This window comes from Astyanax mexicanus, chromosome 25 (assembly GCF_023375975.1).
Source record: "Astyanax mexicanus isolate ESR-SI-001 chromosome 25, AstMex3_surface, whole genome shotgun sequence".
NCBI lineage: Eukaryota > Metazoa > Chordata > Actinopteri > Characiformes > Acestrorhamphidae > Astyanax > Astyanax mexicanus.
In genome coordinates this window covers 4,737,769-4,755,000 of record NC_064432.1, presented here as the reverse complement: position 1 = coordinate 4,755,000, position 17,232 = coordinate 4,737,769, and the positions used below count along the sequence as shown (strand labels likewise).

Here is a 17,232-nt window from a genome sequence, read left to right as displayed (position 1 = left end):
GGAACGAAAAAGAAGGAAAAAAGAAATAAGGGAAATAATGAGGGAGAGAAAAAAAGGGAAAAAGAAGAGAGAGAGAGAGAGAAAGAGAGAAAAAGACAGAGATAAATAGATGAAAAAGAAAGAACAAAAAGACAAAAATGAGGCAGAAGTGGAAGAGAAATAGAATAGAGGGAAAAGAAAAAGTGAAAGGACAGAAGAGAGAAAATGAAAGAGAGTGAGTAAAAAAAGACAAAAGGAAGAAAGGAGACAAGAAATGAAAAATAAAATATGGATAGAAGGGAGAGAAGGAAAAAACCGCTGCAAAGAATCGAGAGAAAGAATGAGACCAATAAGAGACAATAAAGAAAGAAAGAAAAAAAGAAGAAGGTCAGAATGGAGAAAGAACGAGACAGATGAGAGAAAATAAGAATGAAAGGAGAGAAAAGACAAGAAAGATGCAAAGAATACAGAGAAAGAATGAGACTGATGAGAGAAAATAAAGAAAGGAGAGAAAGAAAAGAAGGGTGCAGAAAATAAAGAGAAAGGAAGAGACCAATAAGTGAAAATAAAGAAAGAATGAAGAGAAAGAATGAGAGCAATGAGAAGAAAGGACAGAGGGAATAATTGGGAGAGAGAGATAAAGCAAGGGAAAAAGAGAGGTGAAGAAAGGAATACAAAAACGAGACAGAAAAATACAGAAAGAATGAGAGAAAGAGGCAGACAGATAAAATGAAATAAAAATGTAAGAGGTAGAGAAAGAAAGAGAGAGAGAGAGAGAGAGAGAGAGAGAGAGAGAGAGAGAGAGAGAGAGAGAGAGAGAGAGAGTGAAAGCTGTTAGATGTCGGTGGATGAGCTGGACAGCGCTGGGTCCTCCATCCTGCCAGGAATGAGTGTTTCTGGTTAAGTGTGTCTCTCTCTCACACACACACACTCACACACACACACACACACACACACACACACACACACACACACACACACACACACACACACTACTGAATAAGTCACAGAGCTCAACCGCAGAACACCACTGACACCTGCTGGTCACAAATGGAAGTGCTTGTTTAAATTCTGGCATATCATGGTATAGATTTAGATATATATTTAGATATAGGTATAGATAGCAGTATAAATGGGTATAGATGGGTATAGATTTAGATATATATTTAGATTTAGGTATAGATAGCAGTATGAATGGGTATAGATGGGTATAGATTTAGATATATATTTAGATTTAGGTATAGATAGCAGTATGAATGGGTATAGATTTAGATGTAGGTATAGATAATACTATGAGTGGGTATAGATCAGTATGAATATAAATATAGATATGGATAGAACTGTGAATGGGTATAGATTTGGATAGATTTTGTATGAATTATTAATGATTACAGATTGGAAAGTGTATAGATAGCAGTATGAATGGGTATAGATGGGTATAGATGTAGATATAGGTATATATAGCAGTATGAATAGGTATAGATGAGTATAGATTTAGATATAGGTAGTAAGAATGGGTATAGATCAGTATAAATATAGATATAGATATGGGTAGAGCTATGAACAGGTATAGATTTGTATGGATTAGTTGAAGTATGAATGAGTACAGATTGAAAAATATATGGATAGCAATATGAAGAGGTATAGATTTAGAGTATAGATAAGAGTATAGATTTAGATATAGGTATAGATAATAGTATGAATGGGTATAGATCAGTATAAATATAGATATAGACATAGACATAGATATAGATAAAACTATGAATGGGTATAGATTTGGATAGATTTTGTATGAATTATGAATGAGTACAGATTGAAAAAATTATAGATAGCAGTACGAATGGGTATGAATGGTATGGATATAGATATGGGTAGAGCTATGAATAGGTATAGATTTGTATGGATTTAGTTGAAGTATGAATGAGTACAGATTGGAAAATGTATAGATAGCAGTATGAATGGGTATAGATGGTATGTATATAAATACCATGCCAACCAACCAGCCAACCAAGTAACCAACCATCTAGCCAACTTGCGAATCAATAAGCCAACCAATCAATGAGCCAGCCAACCAAGTAACCAACCAACTAGCCAACTTGCAAATCAATAAGCCAGCCAATCAATGAGCCAAAAACCAGCCAACCAAGTAACCAACCATCTAGCCAACTTGCAAATCAATAAGCCAGCCAATCAATGAGCCAACAAACCAGCCAATAGTTCAACCAAACAGCCAACCAAAATGCCAGCTCCATCCATAACTGCATAGGTATATAGACATACTGGGTTTGCATGGGTGTAAAAATGTAGTGAATGAGTGGGTGTGGGTGTGGCTTTGTATAAATACAGATGGGTATATGTATTAAGAGCGTACAGATGGTGAAGGGAATTGAATGGCTGTGGAGACGATCAACAACCATATCAGCCAACATAACCGCAGTTGATCAGTAAAAGGCAAGGCCAGACTCAAGCTTTAATATTTCTTTTCTTAGATTTTTTTATTTAAGATTTGATTGTGAAATATCCGTTTGTAATAAAAATGAAATGGCAAAAAGCCTTTTTTTAATTGAAATTTGTCACATATGACCCGTGCTCAAGTGAAAAATTAAGAGAAATCACAATGTAATCAGAAATTACAAGGCGATAAAAAAAAAGTTAAATCTTTTTTTTGCTAAATGTTTTTTTTTTGCTAATTACGTTACTACTAAATGCTCTTGATTGGGAAATAAAACTGTTTTAAAATAACTAATAAACACTTATCTTACAATAATATAAAAAGCAATACTGATAATAAATCCCTTACAAACTAGTCATACACTCATAGTTGTTTTGCCATTTGCTTTAAAAGTGTGACAGACATATATTTTGGGCTAGTTTAAGCTTCTGAAGGGCAGGTTTGAGACTGAATTTAGGATGGATATTTTTGTTGGACCTGGCAACCCTGACCCTCCTCTTTAACTCACATAGTCCAGTAGAATGGTAAAGGAGCCAACTCTGGATAAGTTAAAATTTACTTGAACCCCTTTTTGTACTTTACACAAAAAGATTATATATTCTTCCTCTTGACCCACAAGATAACCTTAGTAAATATAAAACACAAATCAACCAGCCACCCAAAACATCAATCAGCCAAGTAACCAGCCAAACAGCCAACAGACCAGCAATCCAACCAAACAACCCACCTGCCAGTCACCAATTGAATCAATAAGCCTACCACTCAACCAGCCATCCAACATAACAACCCACCTGCCTGCCACAAAGTGAATCAATGAGCCAACCAACCAGCCAACCAACCAAACAACCCACCTGCCTGCCACAAAGTGAATCAATGAGCCAACCAACCAGCCAACCAACCAAACAACCCACCTGCCAGCCACAAAGTGCTTTAATGAGCCAACCATTTAACCAGCCAACCAACCAGCCAACAGACAACTTAATGAATGAATGAAGTTCAACTTATATAGCACCTTTCTAGAAACCCAAGGACGCTTTACAATTTACATGTTTTACACACAAGCACATTACATCCACACTCATCCACACACCGGTGAGAACGGCAGCCAATAGCGCACAGCGTACTCTCAACCGGAAACGACCATCCACCTGGAGGACTGCATCGGGCACTACAGCATTTACCCAGGACAGAGTGCCAATCCATATCTGGGCACAGTCATGCATACATTTACACACACACAAACTTACATACATACCACACACACCGGATCAATTTAGAGTATCCAATTTTCTGGGCAATTTACAGTATTCAATTTACCTGATCTCCATGTTTTTGGACTGTGGGAGGAAACCGGAAACTTAAGGAAACTTAACAGCTCACCTGTCAGCCACCAAGTGAATCAATGAGCCAACTTCTCAACCAACCAGCCAACCAACCAATCAAACAAACAACCCACCTGCCAGCCACCAAGTAAACCAATGAGCCAACTACTCAACCAGCCAACCAACCAGTCAAGAGACAGCCATCTAAACAAACAACCCACCTGCCAGCCACCAAGTGAATAAATGAGCCAACCTATCAACCAGCCAACCAACTAATCAAACAAACAACCCACCTGCCTGCCACCAAGTGAATCAATGAGCCAACCAAGCAGCAAAACAGCCAACCAACCAAACAACCCACCTGTCAGCCACCAAGTGAATCAATGAGCCAACCAAACAACCCACCTGCCTGCCACCAAGTGAATCAATGAGCCAACCAAGCAGCAAAACAGCCAACCAACCAAACAACCCACCTGCCAGCCACCAAGTGAATCAATGAGCCAACTACTCAACCAGCCAACCAACCAGACAAGAGACAGCCATCCAACCAAACAACCCACCTGCCAGCCACCAAGTAAATCAATTAGCCAACCGATAAACCAGCCAATTAACCAGTCAACAGACAACAGACATCCAAACAAGCAATCAGCCATCCAACAAACCAGCCATTCAACCATCCATTAATGAGTGAATTAAGCCGCCTGCCAATAAACAAACCAGCCAGGCACTGAACCAGCCATTCTTGAATTGGCTTATTTGAGTTTGGAACAAGTTGTGGGTTGAAGTGAGCTCCATACAAAGCTAACTGAATCTGAAATAAAAAGTAAATGGTGCTCTGTGCCTTTAAGAGTGATCATGCATAATGGACATGTATGTGCCCGAGCTGACGACGCCCATTTTCTTACTGTTCTTACATCAGAAATATAAAATATGCTAATATGCAAATGAGTTCGATTAAAATGCAAATACGATCCACTTGCTCCAGTATTTCGTTACGACTCCAGAAATACATTCTACTGAGGGCCGGTGGGATGCGACCAAAGCAACCGCAGTGATGTCAGTGTGAGGGTGGGGTATTACATCAGCTCTGGCATGTGCGCTATTGTCATTCATACACACACACACACACACACACACACACAAACGCACATATCCAGGGCAAAAAGAGTCTGAACCAAAGGGTAGGAACACTATTCACTGTACGACCCTATCAAGACATTTATAACATGTCATAATGCATTTATAAGGCAAAGTGACAGACTTTATGACATCATGATTACGATTCGTAATGCATAATAACAATGAAAAAAATATTAAAAATATACTGGCACCCCAATATTTGGTTGCACTGCTGTAGTTCAAAAATAACTGAAATCAATCACTTCCTATAACCAATCAAAAGGCTTCTTACACCTCTTATCTTAGAACTTTTGGACCACTTTTATTTTGTAAACTTGTCCAGGTCTCTTATATCTGAAGGGTTCCTTCTCCCAACAGCAATTTTAAAATCACTTCAGAGGGGTTTAATGGGATTTAGATCACTTCAGAAACCTCCAGCGCTTTGTTTTCTTCCATCAATTTCTGGTTGCTTTTTGAAGTAAGTTTAGTAAGGTCATTGTCCTGTTGCATGACCCACGTCCTAGTACACAAACCCAGCTTTCTGACACTGGGCCCTGTAGGAACTAGTAAACAGAACTGGGCGGCTCTGCTGTGGCTCAGCCAACAAAACCCTGAGGTGGATTTTTACTTTCTGGACCTGGATTACCCACCTCTGTGTGTAAGTAACTACAAGTTTAAATAGGATCTCCGGTGGATTTTGCGTTTTACAGAGACTCTAAGACTAGTTCAGTGGCTGAACTGCACTTAGCAGAGCATTATTACACATGTTGTAAAGTAACATAAGACATTGCAAAGACTGTTATTAGTGTAAAATTAAAAAAATCTTTATTTTGTATGCATATTCATGAGCAAGAGCCAAAATCCCCACTCCTTTAAAAAAGCATAATACTGAATTACTAGAGAACTTTTTAGTTTCTTCACAAAAACAGCTCACATAACATTCATTCATTCTAGAGACCACAACTAGACATTTTAAAAAAAGGAAAAAAATAAGGAATAAGATCTTTAAAGTTTTTGGTTTAATTACCTCAAGTTTTCAGTTTCATTACTTAAAAAAAAAAAAGAAATGAAGGCAACCGATTTCCACTTCTCCAGGCTCACAGTGTCTAGTAGTTTGGGTGGGAGGTTCCAACTGCCTGGGTGGCTCTGCTGTGGCTCAGGCAACAAAATCCCGGGGTGGATTTTTACTTTCTGGACCTGGACTACCCACCTTTGTGTGTAAGTAACTATAGGTTTAAATAGGATCTCCGGTGGATTTGGCGTTTTACAGAGACTCTAAGACTAGGTAAGTGGCTGAACTGCACTTAGGAGAGCATTATTATACATACATGTTGTAAAGTAATATATAACATTGCAAAGACTGTTATTAGTGTAAAAATATCTTTATTTTAAAACATTTCTAACTGTTAGCCAATCAGAGGAGATATGGTTGCATAAATGAATATTCATGAGCTAGAGTCGAAATCCTATCAATCTTCCCTGCCCACTCTTTTACCGGACTAAAGCAATATTATACCGGATCACCGGAGCAATGTTTTTTTTTTTTTTTCACAAAAACAGCTCACGTGGCGTAGCTCACGTCACATCACGCTCATTCTAGAGACCACAACTAGACATTTAAAAATAAATGAAAAAAAATATACAAGATCTTTAAAGTTTTTGGTTTAATTAACTCAAATTTTCAGTTTCATTACTTGAAAAAAAATGAAGGCAAGTGATTTTCCTCGAATTATTGAAGTAAATTCCGCTTCTCCAGGCTCACAGTGTCTGGTAGTTTGGGTGGGAGGTTCTGGTCGGCTGTGTGGGACTCTCATTAGTGTTTCTTGTTCTCTACATGATCCCTCGTTCACACACTCCTCCTCACTGTCCCGTGGATCTGCAGTGAGTGTTACGCAGGGATTCGGGTTAATTGGGATTTCAGATTGTTCCTATTCAAACAAGAACTTCCACTTCCATTTATATGCTGCTCTCATAAAACAATCTAATTTTTTTTTTACCTTACAACCACAAACTCAAGTGTAGTTTATTGAGATTTTAACTGACAGATCAAAACAAAGTAGCACAAACAGTAATTGGGAAGTGGAACGGAAATAATACAATTTTCATATGGTTTTTCACATCTAGAGACTGGGATTTTTGCTCATTCTTCTTTGCTCAACGGGATTTAGGTATAGAACATGAATATTCTTTGATACAAACCATTCCACTGTAGCTCTGGCTCTATGTTTAGGGTCATCGTCTTGCCGGAAGGTGAAGCTCCTTTCCAGACTCAAGTCTTTTCCAGCTTCCAACATCTTTCCATCAACTCTGATCAGCTTCCCTTACCCTGCTGAAGAAAAGCAAATCCCAATTAACCCGAATCCCTGCGTAACACTCGCTGCAGATCAGATCCACGGGACAGTGAGGAGGAGTGTGTGAACGAGGGATCATGTAGAGAACAAGAAACACTAATGAGAGTCCCACACAGCCGCCCAGAACCTCCCACCCAAACTACCAGACACTGTGAGCCTGGAGAAGCGGAATTTACTTCAATAATTGGAGGAAATCGGTTGCCTTCATTAAAAACTTGAGATAATTAAACAAAAATCGCTTTTTTTATTAATTTTAAAATGTCTAGTTGTGGTCTCTAGTATGAAAGGATGTCATGTTGCAGCTGTTTTTGTGAAAAACAATCAGTTTTTGTGAAAAACAAGCAGTGCTCCGGTGATCCAGTATAATGCTGCTTTAGTCCGGTGAAGGAGTGGGCAGGGAAGAACGATAGGATTTCGGCTCTTGCTCATGAATATTCATACATGCACTACCGTGTTTCACAGCGGGGTTTTCCAATGGTGCGTTCAGGGTGATTTTGCTTTTCTTTCAACAATGGTTTCAAACTATTTCTTTCTTTTTTTCCAATCTACCATAAAGACAATTTTTTTCTGTGGACGAAACTCTCTTTTTTACCTGAGTTGTGGATTTCTGCAGCTCCTCCAGAGTGACCATGAGCCTCTTGGCTTCTTCTCTGACCAGTGCTCTCCTCGCTCCTTGATCTGTCAGTTTGGGTGGATACTTTTTAATTTTGTTTTTTTTCAAATGATGGACTGAAGAGTGCTTTTTGGGATGTTTAAAGTTTGTTTAACTTCTCTATAACTTCGCAACTTTATCTCTGACCTGTCTGGTGAGTTGGTAGTTGGTCTCCATGATTCTGTTTGTTCACTAGTGCTCTCTAAAAACCACTGAGGCCGAAACAGAACAGGTGTTTCTATTATATTTATACTGAGACTAAATTACACACAATAAACTAATCAATAGACTAATGATTAAGTGACTTCTAAAGGCATTCGATTGCACTGGATTTTATTTAGGGGTTTCGTAAAGAGTAAAGGGGGATGAATACTTTTGAAAATGTGTCACATTTTTCAGATTTTTACTTGATTTAAAAAAAAAAAAAAAACAGGATAATTTTTCTTTGCTCAATGGGATTTAGGTATAGAACATGAATATCCTTTGATACAAACCATTCCACTGTAGCTCTGGCTGTATGTTTAGGGTCATCGTCTTGCCGGAAGGTGAATCTTCTTTCCAGACTCAAGTCTTTTCCAGCCTCCATCCATCTTTCCATCAACTCTGAGCAGCTTCCCTGTGAAAATGTGAAAATGTCTAATATTTCAAGGCCTATGAACATTTTTGCAAGCCACTAGAATTCAGTTCCTTTAGAACCATGTTCACAATGCAGAACCCAGCAGAATTTGCCCTTAAACCACTACTTTCACTGCTAAATAGCATCTGAAACAGTCTAAACAGCTACCATGAGTCTCTGAAGGGTTATTTCACGTTGGATCTTCTCAGAACTTCCCAGAACCTGTTGGAGACCTGAGGTTTGTGTATTTTCCTCCTCTACAATGGCAGCCTGGCCTTGGAAAAGGCTCTGTAATTACCTGACGAACTGAAGCACCCGTGTTAGAGCAGATAAAATCCAGACTATTCAGATTATCGGACTCTCAGGGCAGAGATCATGTTGGTGTCTTCTTCTTAAAAATCTCATTTAAAGGTTTTTTTTTTTAGAACATTTTTAACTCGCTGGAGGTGACTGAACTCTGGTCACCGTTTCTCGGCGCAGTTTTGTGGGAATCCTCTTCTGGGGAAAACAAGTTGGACCTCAGTGATCTCTCTTTCCAGTTCTACGCTAAGCGCTTTTTCCGTACGTTTTTGCTAAAAACTAGGGCTGTCAACGTTAAAGCGTATTTGTAATCAGTGCGCAAGTTAATTAAGGCACCAAGTTTGACCACTGCTTCCTCTGTAATCTGGCCCGCCCCCGCCCAGCGCACTGGTCTGTTTTCTGGCCGAATGAATAAACGGCGGCGCTCTTACGGTGTCCAGCAGTAACACTCCGGTTCAGACTTCCAGCTCCTACCCGGTTAGAGATCTCTCTCTTTCTCTCTCTCTCTCTCTCTCTCTCTCTCTCTCTCTATCTCTCTGCCTCTCTCTCTCTCTCTTACTCATACATGCATGCCGGGCGGCACGGTGGCGCGGTGGGTAGCACTTCCGCCTCACAGCAAGACGGCCTGGGTTCGATTCCCGGCTGGGGCGACCCGGGTCTTTCTGTGTGGAGTTTGCACGTTCTCCCCGTGTCTGCGTGGGTTTCCTCCGGGTGCTCCGGTTTCCTCCCACAGTCCAAAGACGGCACGTTCAGGCTAATTGGAACTTGATTGAAATTGCCCCTTAGGTGTGAGTGAATGTGTCTGTGTGTCTGTCTGCCTTGCGATGGCTTAGATCGTAGAACCTTGTGATTAGACAGTACCTTTCCTGCCGCGAAATAGCCGACGAGCTGATGTGGCGTTAAACTCGACTACCCAACCCAACCCAACTCATACATGCATCATCTCTGATATTTTTTACTCATCGAATTAAGTTCGAATTCAGAAATCCTCACAACCAATTTATCATGCAAAAAGGCGTTATATTGGAGTTATATAGAGTTATATAGCTCCACACTCTTTGGAGTTAAATCAACACTTTCAAAATAGTTAAACATTTAACACCTTGCCAGAGTTCCTTTTTAACTTACATTTGTATTTCTTTAACTTCCTAAATTGTTACACTAACACTGAAAAGAGTTTAAAAAAATTATAAAGAGGATTAGTTATGAGAAGAAGATTAGTCAATTAATATGACTTTTTATTATTATATATATATATATATATATATATATGAAGGTGAAATCAAGATGCTAAGTAGAATTTTAGGGCAAATACCTTTTATAACAACAATAAAAAAAAGTTCAATCAACTTCCCTTTTAGTTGTAATAACTTGTGCTTATGCTAACTCAAGTTTTCATTTCTCACTACATGAAAAAAAGAGAAAATCGTTTGCCTTAAAAAAAGTTAAGTAGACTCAACTTATCTGGATAAAAAAAAAAAAAACTAATCAACTTTCTCTTTAGTTGTAGTAAGTTGGTGTTTTAAGTTATGCTAACTCAAGTTTATTATTTAACTTTTTTAAGGTAATTCTTTTCAAGTAAATTCAACTCATCCAGGCTTACAGTGTATTCAGTTTTGTGTAAAACAGACTTCGTTCGTTTGAGTTTAAACTAATTAAGAGGTTTACAGTCCAGTTACGGCCTGTTTAATGATCTTTAACGTTCCCATAAGATTCATCTTGTATTTACTTATGAACTGTAATAAAAGTAACAAAAACAAAAATATCATATGTACACCTGTACTCTGTGATGTGACAATAAAAATCTTGAATCGTGAATCTTGAATGCAAATTATTGCTTTCTGTTTTTCTTTTTTAATTGTTAAAGTGAATTTAATTCTCACAGATTTACAGTGTAGACAGACAGGCAGACAGACAGACAGACAGACAGACAGACAGGTCAGAGGTGGAAAGTGCACTAAGAATACAGCCAGTCAGGTGTGTATTTGTGTACAGGCACTGTAATCACTGCTGTAATTCCTGTTGTTCTCCACAGGGGGAGCTCCAGTGCTCTGCATATGTTTATATGTTTGTGCATGAGTCTGTTTGTGTTTATTGAGATGCTGGAAACACTGATTTCAGACCAGTATTAAATGAATTATTTCTATATACACACACACATATATATATATATATATATATATATATATATATATATATATATATATATATATATATATATATATATATATATATATAGCTCTGGGAAAAAAAAACTCTCAGATTTAACTATTTATAGGTTTATGTTTGAGTAAAATGAACATTGATGATTTATTCTATAAACTACAGACAACATTTCTCCCGATTTCCTAATAAAAATATCGTCATTTAGAGCATTTATTTGCAGAAAATGAGAAATGGCTGAAATAACAAAAAAGACGCAAAAAATAACGCAAAGAAAAAACAGGTTCATATTCATAAAGAGTTTTAAGAGTTCAGAAATCAATATTTGCTGGTAAAAAAAACTTGGTGTTAAGGTTTTTCATCACAGTTTTCATGCATCTTGGCATCATGTTCTCCTCCACCAGTCTTACACACTGCTTTTGCAGAGCTGAAGGAGGAGGATCTACCCTGAGTGTGAAGTGTAGCGTGTAGATACAGAGTTCTATCAGTAGAGCTCAGAATTTAAGACTATACTTTCAGGGATCATTTCTATAGTTTATAACTTGGAAAGTTGTTCTGAAAGTGTTACGTCTCTCTATCCACGATGACGAGTCGAGATATTTCTTTCTGAGCGTGAATCTGATGGAGAGTGATGAGTAAAATCATCTGTTCTTTATCATTGATGAACACACTTTCTGTGTTTCACAGTCTGGAGGAAGGAAGTATGAACTGAGTGGTTACTTGTGTTTTTTATCCTGATAAAAGCTCAAGAAAAAGTCTGATAGTCTGTGTTTTTGGGAACATTTAAACATAACTTTCTCAGACTTTTACACTTTATTTAAAACACTGACTCAAACTAAATGTATGAAGCAACATGATGAACGTTCTCTGTGTTCAGTCTACTGATATAGGGGAATGTTTTTTTTATTTTTTTTAAAGTAATATATGTTTTAAATGTAGTTTCACTCCAAAATATGTTGTGTTCCAGTCCCTAAAGTACATTAAAAAGCTTTTATTATTTATATATATATATATATATATATATATATATATATATATATATATATATATATATATATATATATATATATATATATATATATTGAGATGTGTTGTATTGGTGATGTCAGAGCTGAAGTAACGGTTAAAACATTAATTGAATATGTATAAAATGTCTACAGTCAGAAACTTTCATTTAAGGACTTTATAGAAGTTAAAACCCATTTTAGAGCGAGACATTCTACTTAAAATATGGATTTCATAAAACTCTTCTTACATATCGACGAAGTATGAACAGCAAACATCTTGTTACCACACATAAAACACTACAGGTAGAATATTTAAAACAAACAAATGTTTATACACCACTCTGATCATACTTCCTTCCTCCAGACTGTGAAACACAGCAGGAACGTTCATCAATGATAAAGAACAGATGATTTTACTCATCACTCTCCATCAGATTCACGCTCAGAAAGAAATATCTCGACTCGTCATCGTGGATAGAGAGACGTAACACTTTCAGAACAACTTTCCAAGTTATAAACTATAGAAATGATCCCTGAAAGTATAGTCTTAAATTCTGAGCTCTACTGATAGAACTCTGTATCTACACGCTACACTTCACACTCAGGATAGATCCTCCTCCTTCAGCTCTGATGAGTAAAATCCATCTTTTTTTTTAAATACATTTACATTTAAATATAAAGGTCTAGAAAAAAATATAAGAGACCACTTAAAAAAACGACTAGTTCCTTTGATTTTACCAAATTAGAACCCTCTGGAATAAAATCAAGAGGAAGACTGATGATCAAAAGCCATCAAACCTGAAAAGCTGGACTGCTTGAATTTTTGCAGCAGAAGTGTAAAGCATAAAGTTATCCAAAAGCAGTGTGTAAGACTGGTGGAGGAGGAAAACATGATGCGAAAGATGCATGAAATATGCTCAGCCTTTTATTTGTGTTTGTTTTTGTATATAACCACTCCGATCATATTTCTTTCCTCCAGACTGTGAAACACAGAAAGTGTGTTCATCAATGATAAAGAACAGATGATTTTACTCATCACTCTCCATCAGATTCACGCCCAGAAAGAAGTATCAGAGCTCGTCATCGTGGATAGAGAGACGTAACACTTTCAGAACAACTTTCCAAGTTATAAACTATAGAAATGAACCCTGAAAGTATAGTCTTAGTTTCTCAGCTCTACTGATAGAACTCTGTATCTACACGCTACACTTCACACTCAGGGTAGATCTCAGACTCATTAAACTCCACTTTTAACAGAAATTTATTGATAGTATATGTATTTAAAGTGGTAACATATGTTTGTATGTAAACCCACAATCCTTTAGGGCTACTTATTAGCATATTATTTAGACTCGAGGTGCAGCTTTAATGTTTGTGGGCGTTACTCCCAATTTTACTCACCATCCATGAGCAGCTATTCCCCCCTCCCCGACTTCCTTTCCTTATGGGGACTTTTATTCTGTAAGGTTGTACAGCTGTCTGGTCTCAGTGTTTGAGGCTGTAAGAGCAAGTTACTCTTTTCTCTGCTGGAGAAAAATCTGTTATATGTTTTGTTTAAGTCTTTCAGTTATGCATGAATAGATCCTTTTGCTTTTACATTTTTAGGCAATTATTATTATATAACAAATATATATATATATATATATTTAAATCCCGAGAGAAGCTGTCTGTGGGGAATGACTACACACTGATGGCGAGTGAGAGGTGGGAGGACACGCCCAATATGCAAATAGCGTGACCAACATCAGGTGAAAACTCCTGCAGCTCAACTTAACTTAGTCCTCTTTTTTTTGGTTCGATATCATATATACTCATATACACAAATATATAAAATTTTACATATATTAATAACATTTATATAATATGTACATGCATCTTCAAAATATTTTTTAAAGAACTGTCGACACTGATAGCATAATAGTGCAATAGAACAAGAGTGAACTCTATAGCTTCAAGCCAACATACTGTGATCACGAGGAACACAGCATAAAGGTGGCTTGCTCTTACAGCCTACAACACTAAGATCTGGCCATCAATGCATACACTGTACTACAGCACGACTAGGATAAGGTAGCTTTGTGCAACAGACGACACAAAGATGGTAAGTAAAGGAGAGGCCACACCCAATATGCAAATATATGCTGCCAGGAGCCTATGGGAAAGCTGCATGAACCAACACTGTAGAAAGAGCATTGAGACATGTAGTAAATAAAAGTTAATAAAAAGTTGAAATTAAATTTGTATTAATTGACTCAATAAGCAGCATTGTTAAGGTTTCAGGTTAAAGTTCTCTAAACTAATTTTATTGAGTTGTTCTGGTTGGTAAATTCACTCGACTTGATAATGTTACCTTAGTTCTCCTGACTAAAACACAGGCTGCGTCCAGAAACCTTTGTTACTCCTCCTCTCCTACTCCTCCTCTCCTTCTCCTCCTTTCCTACTCCTCCTCTCCTACCCCGGAAGAAGGTGCAGGAATCGAGGAGAGGAGAGGAGGAGGAGGAATGGAGGGAAGGAGCTGTAATTGGGGGAAATGGGACAGCTGATCCCTTTTAGATAGGATGTTGACTACCGTTGAACTGAGCCAATCACAACGCTCACTTTTAGCACATGCCGGATACTGCCCAGCCAATCACAGCTTCTGAATAAAGCTCCACATACAAAAATAAAAACGAGAGATCAATAAACACAATTCCGAATTCTAGAGATCAAGCTTCAAAGTGCAGCCTGATTAGCCATTGATGAAGGTTGCATATGTAAATATTAAATTATTTTAATAGTAAAATATGATTTCATTGAATGTAATCAGGAACCTAGTTAATTAATATGTTTATGACGTATATTTGGGCGTTGCCTGCTCCTCGCACTGCTTTCCGCGTGCTCTGTGGGCGTGGATGCAGTGATGTCATTGGAAAATCCTTAAAAGTCTTCCGGAGTAGGATACACTGATGTAACCTCCGTTGGAAGCCTACTACAGGTGGATTTTAAGCGGCTTCTTTCGTCTCCTACGGTATTCGGACAGGCGGCAAGATGGCGTCACGAAATCAGTTTCCGGGTCACGGAGGAGAGGAGGAGGATCGGTAGGAAAAAGGAGACACTTTTGGGGTTTCTGGACGCAGCCACAGAATCACTTTTTAGAGTGCGTCTTTCATACAGATAACGAGCTCAAACAGGTGTCGTTAATACAGGTAAAGAGTGGAGGACTGAGGAGCCTCTTAAAGAAGAAGTTACAGGTCTGTGACGGCCAGAAATCTTGCTTGTTTTAAGGTTACCAAATACTTACTTTCCACCATTATTTGCAAATAAATTATAAAAAAAAAAAAAAAAAATCAGAAAATGTGATTTTCTGATTTTTTTTTTTTTTGGTCCCACTTTATAATAAGTGTCCCTAAGTACTATGTAGTTACACGGTAACAATCCATGTAACTACAGTGTAACTACTGATGAAGTACACATTGTTACAGATTTACTACAGAGGTACAGGTTATGTAATTACACATGTGTATTAAGGTTAATTTTCACTTGTGTGTACTCAATCAGCCCTAATTACATACTAGACAATAGCTTTTAGAAGTTTATACTCAACTTATCACACACACACACTATTACGTATATGTAAGTACACACACATTGTTACACATGTGTAAGTACACTTACTCTATGACTTGTGTACGTACACTCACCCTAGTACACATGTGTACTTACACAAGTCAAAATTAACCTTAATACACATGTGTAATAACATAACCTGCACCTCTGTAGTTAATCTGTAACATTGTGTAGTTACACTGTAGTAACATGGATTGTTACCGTGTAACTACATAGTATTTAGGGACACTAATTCTAAAGTGGGACCGTTTTTTTTTTCCCTCATTTTGTCTCTCATAGTTGAGGTCTACCTATGATGTTATTTACAGGCCTCTCCCTTCTTTTTATGTGGGAGAACTTGCACGATTGGTGACTGACTAAATACTTTTTAGCCCCACACATATATATATATATATATAAAATATATAAAATATATATATAAAATATATAAAATATATATATAAAATATATAAATTATATATATAAAATATATAAAATATATATATAAAATATATATTAGGGCTGTCAATGTTAAAGATTAATTTGGAATCAGTAATCATCTCTGAAATGTTTATACTCATCAAATTAAGTTTACATTTAGAAATCCTCACAACCAAATTTACAATCCAATTTATCATGCATTCTTTATTCCAGCACCCTACGTTGATTTTATCTCCCCTCAAACATACGTATATACTATTGTTATATACTATTGTTTTAAATGACACCACTAATATACACTATAATTGCATTACATTTCTTACATTTCCTGTTTTATACATTTAAATATACATATGTATGTATATATATATATATATATATATATATATATATATATATATATACAGTAAAACTTTATTTTAAGGAACACACATGACATCATAGGCGCTTATTATTGTCTTATTATTTGCTTTATAAAGCCTTAATTAGACATTTGTAAAGTATTTATTCACTATGTATTAGGCTTATTCTGTGTTATTAAGTGTCATTGGTGCTTAATTAGGGGTCTGTGATTGATTAAATATTTATTCAGCTCTTTTTAGTGTATAATTAGTGATGAACAGAACCTCACTTTAGAATATGGTACTTAAGTCTCATCTTGGTCTATAAGAGACTTATTAACCCCTTATTAATTATTTTATAATAAACTCCAGAACAGCCATAACCTTACCAAACTCCACATGGATCGAACTGCGGCTAATTATAATAACACTAATAACACTAGTAGAATTAGCTAATAATTAATGCTTAATAATCTAATAATAAACAGGGTGCTGACATAACTGTTTATTGTGCTCTATAAGAACTAATACAGCCACTATTAATCATTTTCACATAACAGACCCCTAATTAAGCACCAATAACACTTAATAACACAGAATAAAGCCTAATTAGTAGTGAATAAATCATTTACAAATGTCTCGTAAATATATATATATATATATATATATATATATATATATATATATATATATATATATATATATATAGTATATATATATAGTATAAAAGTTTCAGAGATGAGGATGATGAATATATATTTTTATATATTATATATATATAAATATATATATATATATAAAATATATATTATATAATAACACTTGCACAGATTAAAGCGTAATAAGTAGTGAATAAATCATTTAAAAATGTCTCGTAAATATATATAGTATATATATATAGTAT

General features: G+C 36.5%; 3 non-coding genes across 3 annotated transcripts; 1 reads left to right on the top strand and 2 right to left on the bottom strand.

Annotated features, from left to right (window-relative positions):
- Nucleotides 1-11,457: 11,457 nt before the first annotated feature.
- Nucleotides 11,458-11,671, top strand: LOC125787887 (small nucleolar RNA U3). The gene has a single exon (XR_007429593.1). It is a non-coding gene; the product is annotated as a small nucleolar RNA U3 (small nucleolar RNA).
- A 625-nt stretch (nucleotides 11,672-12,296) lies between these two features.
- Nucleotides 12,297-12,510, bottom strand: LOC125787898 (small nucleolar RNA U3). Its single transcript, XR_007429602.1, has one exon. It is a non-coding gene; the product is annotated as a small nucleolar RNA U3 (small nucleolar RNA).
- Nucleotides 12,511-12,911: 401 nt separating this feature from the next.
- Nucleotides 12,912-13,125, bottom strand: LOC125787889 (small nucleolar RNA U3). The gene has a single exon (XR_007429595.1). It is a non-coding gene; the product is annotated as a small nucleolar RNA U3 (small nucleolar RNA).
- Between the last annotated feature and the right edge of the window lie 4,107 nt (nucleotides 13,126-17,232).